The 16,383-nt window shown below is 41.1% G+C and overlaps 1 protein-coding gene across 1 annotated transcript in view; it reads left to right on the top strand.

Annotated features, from left to right (window-relative positions):
- Window positions 1-16,383, top strand: part of LOC144681750 (FERM domain-containing protein 4B-like) — a 250,803-nt gene that overhangs the window by 111,339 nt on the left and 123,081 nt on the right. The gene's annotated exons all lie outside the window — the stretch shown is intronic.

Genomic DNA, 16,383 nt, shown 5'->3' with positions numbered 1-16,383 from the left:
AACGCGCAAGATACATACTCTACCCAACCAGCCAGTGCTTGCAAAACGCAAAACACAGTGTCCAACATTCAATATGATTCCGTGATTGGACAACATTTGCTAAATGATCCTCAGTGTGCTAAGAATTATGCTAACAACCAATTTAAGAATGTCAGTCAGGCTTGCAGTATGGTGCATTTGCTACATTTATTAATATGCAGGGCCCTGTTTTTTGCAGACAGAAAGAACACGTACACACATTGAGCCTGTTTCAGCTAAACAAAATAAGTGACAGCCATTCACTGACTCATTCCTCAGGGCAATGCCTTATCTAATCAGGGTCAAATTGCTTGGTTTAAATTTCAAACAATACTTGGCAGTTAACTGTCAGTTACCATCAATTGGTGCATTCTCCATGGCAACGCTTCTACCAATCAAAGTCGACTTGCCAACCAATCAACACTCTCTTATACAGTATAAGTTGTTGTTTTCCCCTTATATTGGTATTTTTATGAACTGTCCTGATGAGTGCAAGACAAAAAGCTTTGACATTTCTCTTTCTTCAGCAATACTCAAGTTCTGTACTACCAAATGGCTATTTTTGAGCTACTTATTAAACACATCAAAACAAGTGCCAGAGGTGCTTGTCAAAGATGTTATTTATTTTCCCACTGAAATGCTAGCAAATATAATGGTGTATAATTTAGTTGCCCATCTCTCGTACATTTGAGATCCGCTTAAGTCTAATTCATGTCCTGTACAACATGTTTCTAGCATTTCTACTCTATCTGTTTTAAGTATTTCTAACACTGGGATATCATATAAAGCTATAAAACGGTGTAACCAAGTATTACTGCAATGTAGGTCATGTGATGTTGTTCTTCAAGGTCATCAAAAGCTATTAGACTCAGAGCCTGGTCATACTGCACTCACTATTTTTATGCTAACAGCATCAACATCAAAACAAGCACCAGAAAGTCACCACAAGAACACCGCTCATCCTCACAATCAACCAGCAGCAGCGATAGTGCCCCACTCACAGAATGAAAACTAACTTTGGTTAATTATTCGCCTACTTATTGGCCTAGATTTTCTGTGAATATGAAATGCTGACTGGAAAAATAGCAGAACAGAATTTTTGCTCATCCAAAAAGAGCTGTGGGTTCTCAGGTGATCACACATCTGTGGTGGGAAGGATGAATACGTAATACGGAATACGTAAACAAGGCTGTTCATACAATCCCCAAATGGGGTAGCCAAGAAAAGGGTTCCTGTATCAGAACAGCATAAACATCCCTTAAAGTATTCCCTCTGCATCTTCTCTTGGTTGCTGTCCCTCTGATTGTTATCGGGTCAAGTCCGCTCTGGAGTTGGTGATCCACCCTGACCAGACCTGCACTGTGCCGGGCAGGAAGATCTCTGACAGCCTCGCGCTGCTCAGGGATACGATTGCCTATGTACAGGACAGGGGTGTGGATACCTGCCTCATCAGCCTGGATCAGGAGAAGGCCTTTGACAGAATATCGCACACCTACATGGTGGATGTGCTCTCCAAAATGGGGTTTGGGGACGGAATTCGAAATTGGATCCAACTGCTCTACACTAACATCAGCAGTGCAGTCTCAATGAATGGGTGGGAATCAGATAGTTTTCCGATTAAATCTGTAGTCAGGCAGGGCTGTCCTCTCTCGCCTGTTCTTTTCGTGTGTTGCATAGAACCCTTCACTGAGTCCATCAGGAAGGATCCGGGCATAAGAGGAGTGACGATCCCGGGCAGTGGAGGCACTCAAGTCAAAGCCTCCCTGTACATGGATGATGTCGCCGTCTTCTGCTCGGATCCGCTGTCGGTGCGCAGACTGATCCACATCTGCGACCAGTTCGAACTGGCCTCTGGAGCCAAGGTAAATCGTGGGAAGAGTGGGGCCATGTTCTTTGGGAACTGGGCTGACCGATCCTTTGTCCCCTTCACTGTCAGGGCTGACGGCCTGAAGGTGCTGGGGATATGGTTCGGAGGGACTATGGTGAAAAGGAAACTGGGCATGTGGGAGCGACGCACCCTCTCCATTGCGGGTAAGAACCTGGTCATCAGGTGTGAGGCACTCTCGCTGTTGCTGTACGTGGCGCAGGTCTGGCCCATTCCACACTCCAGCGTGGTGGCGATCACCCGAGCCATCTTCCGCTTTATCCGGAGGTCGAAAATGGATCGTGTCCGCAGGGACGCGATGTACAAGCCTCTAGATAAAGGGGGAAAAAACGTGCCCAACATCGCCCTCATACTGATGGCCACCTTTGTGTGTGGCTGCATCAAGCGGTGCGTAGACCCGCAGTACGCAAACACCAAGTGTCACTACGTGCTGAGGTTCTACCTGTCCCCGGTGTTGCGAAGGATGGGTCTGGCCACGCTGCCGCGGAACGCTCCAAGTAGTTGGACCGTGCCGTACCACCTGTCCCTCGTGGGAAAATTTATGCAGAGAAACACCTTTGACCACAAGTCCATCAGGCAGTGATCGGCACGTAACATCTTAGAGGCCCTGAGGGAAAAAGAGAGGGTGGATCCTGTGGGATGGTACCCCAAGCAGACTGTCAAAGTCATTTGGCAGAATGCCTCATCGCCAGAACTTTCCAACAAGCACCAAGACGTAGCTTGGCTGGTGGTGAGAAAGGCCCTCCCCATCAGATCCTTCCTACACGCCAGGAGTCTCACCACTTCGGCACGTTGCCCTCGAGGTGGCTGTGGTGGGGAAGAGACCGTTGTTCATCTCCTTGTAGATTGTGCCTTTGCAAAGAAGGTCTGGAGAGAGATGCAGTGGTTTCTGTCGAGGTTCATCCCGAGCAGTTCTGTGACACTGGACTCTGTGCTCTATGGGCTGTCCCCAGGGACACACACCGAGACAAACATCAACTGCAGCTGGAGGATCATCAACTCGGTGAAAGACGCTCTTTGGTCTGCCCAAAACTTGTTGGTCTTCCAGCGCAAAGAGTTGTTCCCGACCGAGTGTTGCAGACTGGCACATTCCAAAGTCCAGGACTACGTGCTGAGGGATGCACTAAAGCTTGGGGCAGCTGCCGCAAAGGCGCAATGGGGAAGGGTCGCTGCCTAAGACCTTTCTGCCACAGTGCACCGAGGGACTGGGAACTGTTTAAATCCCCTCGGGCTGTACAGCTCAAAATGAATGTCTGCAAATGATTGTAATATTCATTGTTTGTACTGATGCACCTTGTGATACATGTTGTAAAAGTTGAACCTGATTGTACCTTTGTAATGGTGATTTTGAAATGTTTTGCAATGTGGTTGAAGATATTTTATGAATAAAGTATATTTTTGCAAAAATAAAGTCCCTCTGATGGTTACTTCCTCCTTGTAGACCTTCATGAAGTGGTCTCTTTTCAAGATAAATTTGTGCAGCTGGCTGTACACCACCATAATCTTCACTAGACTATACTACTGGACACCACCAGATTAACTGAAACACACCTTCAGCATACCTGTGATGCACTTTAAGATGACTGGGGTTTACAAATGGTTCTCCTTACTCAATTTGGCATTAGGCCTTATGCTCAAGTATCATTAGCCTAGTTTATGAAGGCTAGTAGTTTTGGTGCCCAAAGATCTGCCTAGAAACTTGCATTTTTGTAAAGTAAAAACTGATGTAAGCCCCTTAAAGTAAATGTGGCAACTTCTGGCAAAGTGAGCATTCTTGTATGGTGGTGTGGTGCTGGTCTTAAAAGATTGCAGATTGAGAGAATGACATTATTTTCTGTTGATACATGTATAGCCATTGATGAAGGGATTATTTGGGGCTGAGTGGGTGCAATCTATGATTCCTTGGACTTTGAGGAAACTTGTTACTCAGTAAAATTGCAGGTGCACTGTTATGTTGCCACCAGTTCTCCATTCAAAAGCTAATTAAATTGATAGCTGTAGAGAACAATGCACCTGACACTTGCTTGATGTAATCTTTTGGTTTGTGTTACGGATATTTCCAGTGGCAGTTTGGAATGATTCCATAGAATAAATGTTATGGGCAGAACTGTGCCTGTGCTGGAGGTGGGTTACAGATCTGCATGTAGCATAACTCTTAACAGCTTCCATTGAAAAGTGAAGCCTCTACTCACCTACTTGGTCAGAAGGAGGTAGGAACCCATATTGTTAAATGTGGGAGAAATCTTAACCATCTGGCCTCCTCCTGTAGTCCTCATTTTTTCTGCCAAGAATCACAGAAGGAGGTCATTTGGCCCATCACGTCTGCACCAGCTCCCCAAATGAGAACTCACCTTGTACCATTCCCCTAACTTCTCCCCTCACCCTACGTATTCTCCTTTTTTAGGTAAATCTAAGTCCCTTTTGAAAGCTTCAATTGAACCTGCCTCTATCACACTGTCAGGCAGTACATTCCAAACCCTAACCACTCGCTGTATAAAAAAATTTCTCCTCACATCACTTTTGTTTCATTTACTAATTACTTTGAACCTGTGCCCTCTCATTCTCATCAGTTTCTCCCTCTCTATTTTGTCCAGACCTCCCATTATTTTGAATACCTCTATCAAATCTCTTCTCAACCTTCTATTCTCTCAGGAAAAGAGCCCTAACTACTCTATCTACATAACTAAAGTTCCTCATCCCTGGAACAATTCTTGTGTATCTTTTCCACATCCTCTCTAATATCTTTGCATCCTTCCTGAAGTGTAACACCCAGAACTGGACACGATGCTTTAGCTGAGGCCGAACTAGTGACTTACACAAATTCAACATAACCTCCTTGCTCTTGTACTTTTTGCTCCTATTAATAAAGCCCAGGATACTGTATGCTTCATTAACTGCTCTCTTAACCCATCCTGCCACCTTCAATGGCTTATGCACATATACACCTAGGTCTCTATGCTCCTGCAACCCCTTTAGAATTGTATCCTTTATTTTATATTGTCTCTCTATGTTCTTCCTTTCACAATGAATCACTTCACATTTCTCTGCATTCAGCTTCATCTGACACCTGTCTGCCCATTGCACCAACTTGTCTATGTCTCTTTGAAGTTCCACACTATCCTCCTCACAGTTCACAATGCTTCCAAGTTTTATATCATCCACAATGTGATTGGTTCAGTTGAATATCTGGTTAATGGTAATCCCCACTGTTGATGTGGGTGATGGGGGACAATGGTTGTGCCATTAAATATCAAGGATGGTTAGTGCTCTCTTGTTGGTAATGACCATTGCCTGCCACTTGTGTGGTGCAAATATTATCGTCTATTTATCAGCCCAAGCCTGAATGCTGTTGGGTATTGTTGCATACAAGTATGGAATGCTTTGTTATTTGAGTGATTGCGAATAAAGCTGAACACAACGTAATCTTCAAGAAACAGCTATTTCTGACCTTATCCTAGAGGGAAGGTTTTTGATGAAGCAGCTGAAGATAGCTGGGGCCAGGATACTCCCCTGAGGAACTCCTACAGACATGTTCTTGGGCTAAGATGATTGACCTCCAAAAACCACAGCATTTATTTTATTTAATTTACTCCCACTCGTTCTATACAAGGTAGACTGAATGTCCTACCATATCTACACAATTAGCATCCAAAATCAAGCAAACCATGGCAATGAATGTAAGCCATTTAGTTTACCTTACATAAAATGAATGGGAGTGAACAAAAGGCAGTAATTTCATCTTGGACTTTAGGTGATATTCACAGTCATCCGACCCTCCCTATGGGATTGCTGCCTTGTAGAATAGTCCCATGTGCCTCCTGTTTGGCACATTGCCTTTCAGTGCATGGTACCAGATGTTTCATGCACAATTGGTGCTCACAGCTGATTGCTATTCTCTGACTCTTAATATTTTTGGTCAATACTATTTTTCTGCACTGGTCAGGGCCATGAGGGAATTAAAATTAAATTATCTTATGTTGTAAGTCTTTTCCGAAAAATGACTGGAAACTCTTGAAAAGGTTTTTTTTCTGCCCACACGCTTTGATTTTCCATGCATCTTGGATTATCCTTCAATATAATCCAACAAAGCACAGCTCTTCCTTTTATAATTTTTTTTCTCTCTTTCTTGCATTTTAAAATATTTCCCTCTGTTTTTTAGGTTCCCTACACTCAGTACCATTTCAGAGTGGAAAAAGCAAACATAGAATTAATGACTCATAAGTGGCTAGAGGAAAGGTGTTGCAGATATCTCAAATTTTTGTATAAAGTGCTTCTTGACATCACCCCTGAATGGCCTAGCTATAAACTTAAGGTTATACTGTCATGTTCTGACTCCCTGACAAAGGAAACAGTTTCTCTGTATCTAAACTATTAAATCCTTTAATCATTTTAAACACCTCAATTAGATCATCCCTTAATCTCTTCTACTCAAGGAAATAGAAGCCTTGTCAAGCAAAAATATAAAAGCAAAATACTGCGGATGCTGGAAATCTAGAACAAAAACAAAAATACCTGGAAAAACTCAGCAGGTCTGAGAGAATCTGCGGAGAGGAATACAGTTAACATTTCGAGTCTGAATGACTCTTCATCAGAACTAAAGAAAAATAGAAAAGAGGTGAAATATAAGCTGGTTTAAGGGGGGGGGGGGGTGGTGGGACAGGTAGAGCTGGATAGAGGGCCAGTGATAGGTGGAGATTGCCAAAAGATGTCATAGACAAAAGGACAAAGAGGTGTTGACAGTGGTGATATTAGCTAAGAAATGTGCTAATGGGGACATTAAGGGTAGAAAGCAGGATGAGCAAGGGACAGATAGCCCTAGTGGGGGTGGGGTAGGGGGGGGAATCGAAATAGGCTAAAAGGTGGAGATAAAACAATGGATGGAAATACATTTAAAAATAATGGAAATATGTGGGAAAAGAAAAATATATATAAAGGGTGGTCGGAAAGGGGGTGGGGAAGGAGAGAGAGTTCATGATATAAAGTTGTTGAACTCAATAGTTGTTGACCCTTGTCAAGCAACCTGTCCTTATACCTAGCTCTGTTAGCCCTGGTATTATTCTGGTGAATCTGGGCTGCACCCAATCTAAGGTCAATATATCCTTCCAAAGGTGCAGTACCCAGAACTGAATACAGTACTCCAGGTGTGGTTGTACCAAAGCTTTATACAACTGTAGTATAACTTTCACCACTTTCTATTCCAACCTCCTTGAGATAAGGTCTAACCGTCCATTAGCCTTTCAGATTATTTTGTGTACTTGTCCTGTTTTTAGATAATAGATTTAATCTCATCAGTTAACTTCAGTTCTCAAAAATAATAAAATATTACATTAGTTCCAATTTTAAGCAAAGTATCAAATGAATTATTTTATTTTAATAACCACATAAATAACAGTTATATAGTAGTTAGAAATTTATAGTAAACATCTTCAATCCAACTGCTCCAGCAGAAAAATAATAAAAAGACCACAACTCTAAGAAATAAACTATTCTGTTTCAAATAACTTTAAGATGCATATTCCAACTTTCTTTAAAGAATATCAAACTGCCCCAAATGTAAACAACGCAGTTTTTCTCATATCCCAGAAACAGATTATCAAGATTTCCTGGGTTTTGAATGGTCTGTAGAATAGTGCATCATCTGAATATCTAACTTCTCAAAATCAAAACTGACCATCAATCAAGTACAAGTTGAACCAATCAAAAGCATTGTTTTAATTTTAGTTATATTTCTCCTAAACCAGTGACCAACAAAGCTACAGTATAGGCTTGTTACGGAAATCTGAACTTCAGTCTTTTTTGAAACTTTTTTTTATTCGTTCGTGGGATGTGGGCGTCACCAGCATTTATTGCCCATCCTTAATTGCCCTTGTTCAGAGGACATTTAAGAGTCACCAGCATTTATTGCCCATCCCTAATTGCCCTTGTTCAGAGGGCATTTAAGAGTCAACCACATGGCTATGGGTGTGGGTCTGGGGTCACATATAGGTCAGAAGGACAGAAGATTTCCTTCCCTTAAGGGCATTGAGTCACTGATGGGTTTTTACAACAATTGACAATGGTTTTCATAGTCATCAGACTTTTAATCCCAGGTTTTTATAGAATTCAAATTTCACCATCTACCGTGGCATTACCCTGGGTCTCTGGATTACGAGTCCAGCAATAATACCACTATGCCATCACCTCCCCTTATATAGTGTTGGATTCAACACTATAGTGCTTACATAGTGTTGGATTCAAGAGGATGGCAATGAACCAAAACATATTTATCAGTGTGCATAGTCTGAATATGATGTGAACATTTCAATATTTAACAAATCCTAAATATGCACCAATGTTTTAGGACAAAATTAAAAATAAATTTGGCCGTGATAAAATAGTTCTTTATACCTACAGTTAATATTTTACATCTATGCTAAAGGAAACCTTCAAGGAAAGAAAGTACAAATACAAATTGCAAACAGGTTCTGCACGTCATTAAACTTTCTCCGGCAGTATTGTATTTTTATAAGATGACTCACTTCAGACTTTGACTTGTGTATTTACTCAACTCCACCCTTGTGACAAATCATTAGCAAAATACAGCACTGATTGACTAGTATACTAACTGTACTGATTTCAAAATGCACAGCTCTTGCCAAAACAAAAGCAAGATACTGCAGATAGAAACATAGAAAATAGGGGCAGAAGTAGGACATTCAGCCCTTCAAGCCTATTTCACCATTCAAAGTGATCGTGGTTGATCCTCTGTCCCACACTCCCACTCTCCCCCCCATACCCCTTGACGCCTTTAGAGTCTATTCAGTGATTTGACCTCCACAGCCTTCTATGATGGAGAACTCCACAGGTCACCACCCTGTCAGTGAAGAAGTTTTTCCTCATCTCAGTCCTAAATGGTCTACCCTGTATCCTGAGATTGTGACCTCTTGTTCTAGGCCCCCCAGCCAGAGGAAACATCATCCTGCATCCAGTCTGTCCAGCTGGTCAGACTTTTATATGTTTCAATGAGATCCCCTTTCATTCTTCTAAACTCCAGTGAATACAGGCCTAGTTGACCCAATCTCTCCTCATACGACAACCCTGACATCCCAGGAATTTGACTGGTGAACCTTCGCTGCACTCCCTCTATGGCAAATGTATCCTTTCTTAGGTAAGGAGACCAAAACAGCACACAATACTCCAGGTGTGGTCTCACCAAGGCCCTGTACAGCTGCAATAAGGCATCCTTGCTCTTTTACTCAAGTCCTCTCGCAATGAAGGTCAACATATCATTTGCCATTCTTAACTGCTTGTTGCACCTGCATGCTTGCTTTCAGTGATTGGTGTACAAGGTCCCCTTTTACATCAACATTTCCCAATCTATCACCATTTAAATAACACTCTGTCATTCTGTTTTTCCTACCGAAGTGGATAACTTGACACTTATCCATGTTATCCTGCAGCTGCCATGTATTTGCCCACTCACCCAACTTGTCTAAATCACCTTGAAGCTGCTTAGCATCCTCCTCACCACTCACATTCCCATCTAGTTTTGTGTCATCAGCAAACTTGGAAATATTGCATTTGGTTCTCTCATCTAAATCATTGATATACATTGTGAATAGCTGAGGCCCAAGCACTGATCCCTGAGGTACCCCACTAGTCACCACCTGCCAATCCAAAAAGGACCCATTTATTCCTACTCTGTTTCCTGTCCGCTAACCATTTCTAAATACATGCCAATATATTACCCCCAATCCCATGTGCGTTAATTTTGCACACTAACCTCTTATGTGGGACTTTATCAAAAGCTTTCTGAAAACCCAAATACACCACATCCACTGGTTCTCCCTTAACTATTCTGCTAGTTACTTCCTCCAAAAAATTCCAGTAGGTTTGTCAAACATGATTTCTCTTTCATAAATCCATGTTGACTTTGTCTAATCCCATTGATATTTTCTAAATGTCCTGCTATCACATGCTGTGTAATAAACTCTAGCATTTTCCCTACTACTGATGTTAGGCTAATTGCTCTGTAATTCCCTGTTATCTCCCACCCTCCTTTTTTAAATAGTGGGGTTACGTTTGCCACTCTCCAATCTCCTGGGACTCTTCCAGAATCTATAGAATTTTGAAAGCTAGGAACCAATGCATCCACTTCATGGTCACCTCCTTTAGTACCCTGGGATATAGGTTATCAGGCCCTGGGGATTTATCGGCTTCAGTCCCATTAATTTCTCCAGCACTATTGTTTTAGTAATACTAATTTCCTTCAATTCCTCCACCTCACTAAACTCTTGGTTCCCTAGCATTTCCGGGAAGCTAATTTGTGTCTTCCTCCGTGAAGACAGAACTAAAGTAGTTGCTTAATTGCTCTGCCATTTCTTTGTTCTCTATTATAAATTCTCCCATTTCGGAATGTATGGGACCTACATTTGTCTTCACCAATCTTTTTCGTTTTACATACTTATCGAAGCTTTTACAGTCCATTTTTGAAATAAAGACGGAAAATACTGAGATACAAAGGTCAGGCAGCATCTGTGGAGAGAGAAACAGAATTAACATTTTAGGTCGATTAACTTTCATCAGAACTGGAAGAAGTTATGAGATGTAACAGGTTTTAAGCAAGTCCAGAGGCAGGGAAAGGGAGCTGGGGGGACATCAAAAGGAAAGGTCTGTGATACAATGGAAAGCAGGAGAGATTAAATGACAAAAGGACAGCTCTTCCCATGTGTGTTTTAGTTTGCAAAAGCTGCTTGTTTTACAATGTTACAATAGTAGCTTTGAACAGCTTCCACTATCTCATCCAAGTGTGTTTCGACCCATTCAGAGCTTTAATTTGCTGGCATGAAGTTTCAAGTCATGTAGTAGTTACAATCCTGCACTTTCGTTTAAAAAATTACATAAGTGTCAGGTGATATAGCTTCTGCTTAGATTTACACATGAAAAAGGCTTTATTCTGAGATTCCCAGTGACCATTTCAGTGAAATAAGAATGTGTGCCATTAGACAGTTGGTGTTCTGGGGCTGCTTTGTTCATATGGCAGTTATTCAAGTAACCGTTAAGACATGAACAGCAGTAAGAGCCAAAGGTCTGGTTACATTCCAGGTCTAAAAATACCCTGACACGCAGGCTCTGATCAGAACTTACACATTTAAAACAAATCAGTAACTTACTGGGACTTCTTCAAGAATAATACAGTCACTATAATAACACCAAGAAAAAGAAGTTATCAAGAACCAAAAGTTAAGAGCACTGTTCAGTGTTAAAATAAAACAGTTGGAACTAGTATGATGGAAAAGTGAGTAGGCATCTGGGATGGGTTTTGCAGTACAGATAACAAAATCGTGTCAGTGACCAGCAGTGGGAAGCCACGATGTATTAACCTGGAATCTTAATTAATGTGATTATGTAAATGATTCACTTTTACACCTTTGCAAATTTAAATTTTCAATTTAGTGGATTTGTTTTTCTTTAGTGAGATACAAAAAGCTTTATTAATCCGTTTTATTTTTCATTCCCCTTCCTGCTCCCAGCTTAGCCTCATATATCCATGCTGTCATCTTTGGAAGGGTAGGCTAGGCAGAGACATCTCCACAAATACCATTAATGATACTGGGTTGACCTTTCGGGAAGTGATCAAGATATGTAGGAACAGATCCTTCCCCGCTTTTCTTTCTCTCCCACACAGAACCCACAGCAGACTGATAAAGTTAACTGCTAGCAAGCAAATGCTGTAGTATGATTCAGTCAAGACTGGAAATTGAACTCAGGTGCCCAAGGAAACACAGCATTCTTTCATTTAATCTGCAAGATTCCATGCACATGATATTTTTAAAGCAACAATAATATGAATTAGTTAACTGAATCACTGGAATTGTGAAAATAAATTCAACAATGATTATTATATACATATACTAGTTGAACTATTGTCAAGTTATACATGGGGAATCAAGTCCAAATATTGTCTTCGGTTGAAACGTGGTTAGCGGTCAGGAGAAATTAATTCATGGCATGAATTCAGTCCCAATTTAAAGTCATCAGTATTTCAATTTTATGTTTATAATTACATAGCAATTTTTTTCCCTTTGGGAAGCAAAAAAGTAGAGATGGTTGGAGCAGACATTCCTCTGCTGAGGAACTGAGACACAGAACTGAGATATTATAGCACCACCACTAGTGGGGGGGGGGGGTATAATTACAGTACATGTTTACATAGCAGTCTCCATTATAAATAGGGGCAAATGAGTTTACAATGGAAAAGTATGACAATAGGAAATAAAGCTTTGTGGATAGGAAGCATGCACAGACTTAATTTTTAACTTTTTACCAGTTGATCTCCTGTGGCATTACTTGCAGGCACTCAGAATTTCCTCAGGGATTCTCTCCCTCCCCACCAAAGCTTTGACGGCAGTCTCATGGAAAACCTATTTGCATGCTTACTGAATCACACACCAAGCTTCCACCAAACTTCCCCAAGAAATTTTCTGGTAGAGTGGCAAGAGCAAGCCCCTTCCTATCATTGTAACCTCCTTCAGCTCTATAATCCTCTGAGAACTAACAATCAACCATATATAGTTTAGAACCTGTTGACATAAAATTACTAATTTTTGCAGCAAGTTTACATCATGATGTCCAAGTGACTATTGGCAGCCAACTCTGAAATGGATGGGGGTAAACAGCCAAGCCTGATCCTATAGCTAGCAGTCTTCGGAAATTATTGAAACTACTGCAACCTAACAACACAGTAACATATGGTGGCAAGCGGTAAAATGATGGTGATAGAAAAATCTCTAGCTCTACCTGAGAGTTTTGAGAAAGTTGCAGGCCTAAATCAGGCTGAAGTGTGGCCAAAGTGGTATAAGAGATTTGCTTGATTTCACACCACATTAGGTCTTACAGCGAAGCCAGACTGTGAGGAGGTTAGCACATTTTTGTACGCAATAGGCAACTGTGCAGGGGTTATTTTAGTTACCCTGGGGATTGATGAGGGTAAAACCACATATGCTGAAGTTATTGATGCATTGAAGACATATTTCAATCTCAGCAAGAACACCATTGTAGAATGATATAAGGGGAGGCGATGGCATAGTGGTATTGCTGCTGGACTAGTAATCCAGAGACCGAGGATCAAATCCCGCTATGGCGGATGGTGGAATTTGAATTCAATAAAAATCCGGAATTAAAAGTCTTAACGGTGACCATGAAACCATTGTCGATTGTTGTAAAAACCGATTTGGTTCACTGATGTCCTTTAGGTAAGGAAATCTGCCATCCTTACCTGGCCTGGCCTCCATGTGACTCCAGACCCAGAGCAATGTGGTTGACTCTTTTAAAAAAAACTGCCTCTGAACAAGGGTAATTAGGGATGGGCAGATGATGCGCACATCCCATGATCAAATGTTTTTAAAAAAGAACGTGCAAAGTTCAATCAACGTACCCAGAAACATGGGGAAAGCATTTTATTAATGATTTGTACTGTGAGTACGGTAATCTGAAAGAAGAGCTAATTTGCGACAGAATAGTTGTTGGAGTAATGGATGATGCATTATCAGATCATTTGCAGTCCCGAGAAGGTTTGATGATGGCAAAGGTGATTCAATTAAGTAGGCAAGCCATGATCAGGAGACAGAACTGCTCAATAGTCAGAGGAAAGAGAGAGAGAGAGAGAGACAGCCGAATCTTAAAGGAATGGACACAGCTGAATTTGTCAGACATAAAAAAGGAAAAGTAGAGAGAAGGAGACAAATGTGACATGAAAAGCGATTAATGGTGGCAACTCAGACTAGCTGTTAGTCACACAGAAGAGAAAGGCATGGGCACGGGAATTGTCCCGTCAAAGAAGCACACTGCCATTGGTGCAAAAAGATGGGACATTTTCAGGCACTGTGTCGCGGGAGAAAAAATAGGCAGAACACTCAAAAAGAAAAAGCTTTTAAAAGGAAACAAAGTCCATGAAATTCAAGATTCACAAGACGTTGAGATACCCTTCTTAGGAGAGATCAAAGAAGCAAGTGGAAACTATTAGAGTAAAGAAATCCTGATGGAAGGTCACAGGAAGCTCTTTAAATTAGATACTGGAGAAGCAATTTCAGTTCTTTCAGATGCTGAACCATGGTTAAGCAAAAGAGTTCTTCAACTACCCTACAAAAAGCTATGCGGGCTAGGAGGAACAGAGCTGAAGGTTCTGGGAGAGTTAACAGCTACTTTACAGCACAGAGAGAAAGTGATTAGTGATGTTCTGTTCGTAACTTAAGATCAGGGCTGTTCACTTTTATGTAGAAAGACATGTATGGAACTGAATCTAATCTGCAGAATAGAAGAAATAAAGAATGGTGAAGGTCAATCAGGAGACTTCAGAGCAGAATTCCTGAAGTTATTTACAGGATTGGGAGAGCTAAAAACAGTGTATCCTTTAACACTAAGCCCAGAATCGCAAACGATATGCTTATGTACACCCAGAAAATTTCCACACACTTTACTTCCAAAAAAAAGAAAGAGGCCAATGGTAAGACGAGGAGTAATTTCACCCATAAAAGAGCCAATAAGTTGGTGCTCAGGGATGGTACCAGTCCTGAAGCCAAATGGTTCCATAAGAACATGTGTTGATCTGTCATGAAAAATAATAATTTTCATAATATTATTGTAATTTATTGTAAAGGTAAGTTAACAGTGGGGTTTGGATTAGTTTCTCTGAGTGCAGGTGTGTGTGTGTGGGTTTTAATTGAATTACAGACAGCTGGTCTGGGTGCTTTGATGTATCAGAAGGGAAACTAGGGGCAGGATTTTGCCCTTGTCGGCTGGGCTCAGTAGAGGCGAGTGGGAGTAGTTGGGAAGCTGACCGCTGCCCGCAATCGGGCCATGACTATGATTTCATGCTGGTGGACCAATTAAGGTGAAAAGCATGCTGCAGCGCTCAGCACTGCCTGTGGGGTGGGAGGGAGTAAGGGAGGAGGGCAAGTGGTGAACTTGGCGCAGGTGCGTGCATAAAAAAATTAAAAATAAAGAAATTTAAATGTTAAAAAACATGTCCCCTCATGTGACTCTGACACATGAGCAGGGGCATGTTATTAATGAAAAGTTAAAATTTTTGTTTAATTTTTAATTGCTGTTGGAAACCTCATCCCACCCATGGATGAGGTTTCCTAGAAATGCAAAGGCCACTTGGTGAAAAATTACATTTAGTTGGTACTTTAATGGCCTTAATAGGCCTTTTAATTGTCGGCGGATGCGCTGCTGACTCCCATGCGTGCCCACCAACCGAAATATCGTGCAAGTGCGTGATGACGTCGGGACACTCGCCCGATGTCATCACACATCATTTTACGCTAGTTCGGGTCCGCCCGTCCGACAAAGTAAAAATTCTGGCATAGGTTTGAAATGCTAAATCCGCAAACATGGCTGAAGTTTTAGAATGTAAGGTGTGACGAACATTTGCATTTTTAGATAACCAGAGTAGTGAATTTCAAAGAGATGGTAAGGTGCTACACCTAGCCATAAGAGGCTAAGCCAAACAGTGTGATTATTTTCCCTAAAGATTACTGATAATATGAGTGCTATGAAAGATTTATATTATGGAAAAAGTAAAGTTGCAAAGACATATTGGAACAATGGGATTTACATTAAAAGGGAGAAACACGCATAAAGGAGATGAGGTTAAGTGTAAGGAAAGTAGGAATTCCAAGATCTAACAAATGTGAATAGCCTCCAGCCTCTATGTACCAAGCTACTGCCTATAGGAACCGAAGCTAAGATAATTCATTTTAATTATCACTGTCCAAGGTATTGTGTGCTTTGCCTGGGTCTGTTGAAATCTATGTTGGTTTACTGTTGCCTTAACAGAGGTATAACTGGAAGTTAGATTAATTAGGGGAGCTAGGAGTTATCATAGTAGTAATTTGTAGACCTACGTATGTGCTTAAAATCATTTATTTTATTAATAAATGTTTAATTTAGTTTTTTTTTAAAAAACCTCTAAGACTCGGTGGACTTATTACTACTGAATTCAAGACACGCATCTCAAAATAAAAAATACAAATTGCAAAAACAGTTGTGGCAGCTGTTTCAAGTTTCCCTCTGGGATTTGAGCAGCTCAGCATTTACCATCCGCTGTGCCATAACATAATTTTGCACGACTCAATAAAGCTGTGAAAAGCCCATCCAATGGTATCAGTAGATGAGAGCTCTGCAAAAGTAGGGAAGAACTCAATATTCTTTAAATTAGATGCTTACGGTATATTCTGGCAAATACCACCAGAAGAGAGGAATTCAAGCTTCTCACAACTTTCACAACACCATTTGGAAGATTCTGTTTTAACAGGTTACCCTTTGGAATAACATCAGTACCAGAGATCTTTCAAAGAACAATATAAAATCTTTTAGAAGGCATATGTGGAATTCTTTGCCACAAGGATAATGTGTTGATACATGGGTCTGCTCAAGTTGAGTGTGTCATGAGAGTGACAGCTGTGCTGAGAAGACCACAAAAGGCAGGATTGACATTG

This window comes from Cetorhinus maximus, chromosome 6, assembly GCF_964194155.1.
Source record: "Cetorhinus maximus chromosome 6, sCetMax3.hap1.1, whole genome shotgun sequence".
Taxonomy (NCBI): Eukaryota; Metazoa; Chordata; class Chondrichthyes; order Lamniformes; family Cetorhinidae; genus Cetorhinus; species Cetorhinus maximus.
The sequence above is the reverse complement of the archived record's forward strand: the minus strand, read 5'-3'. Positions and strand labels throughout refer to the sequence as shown.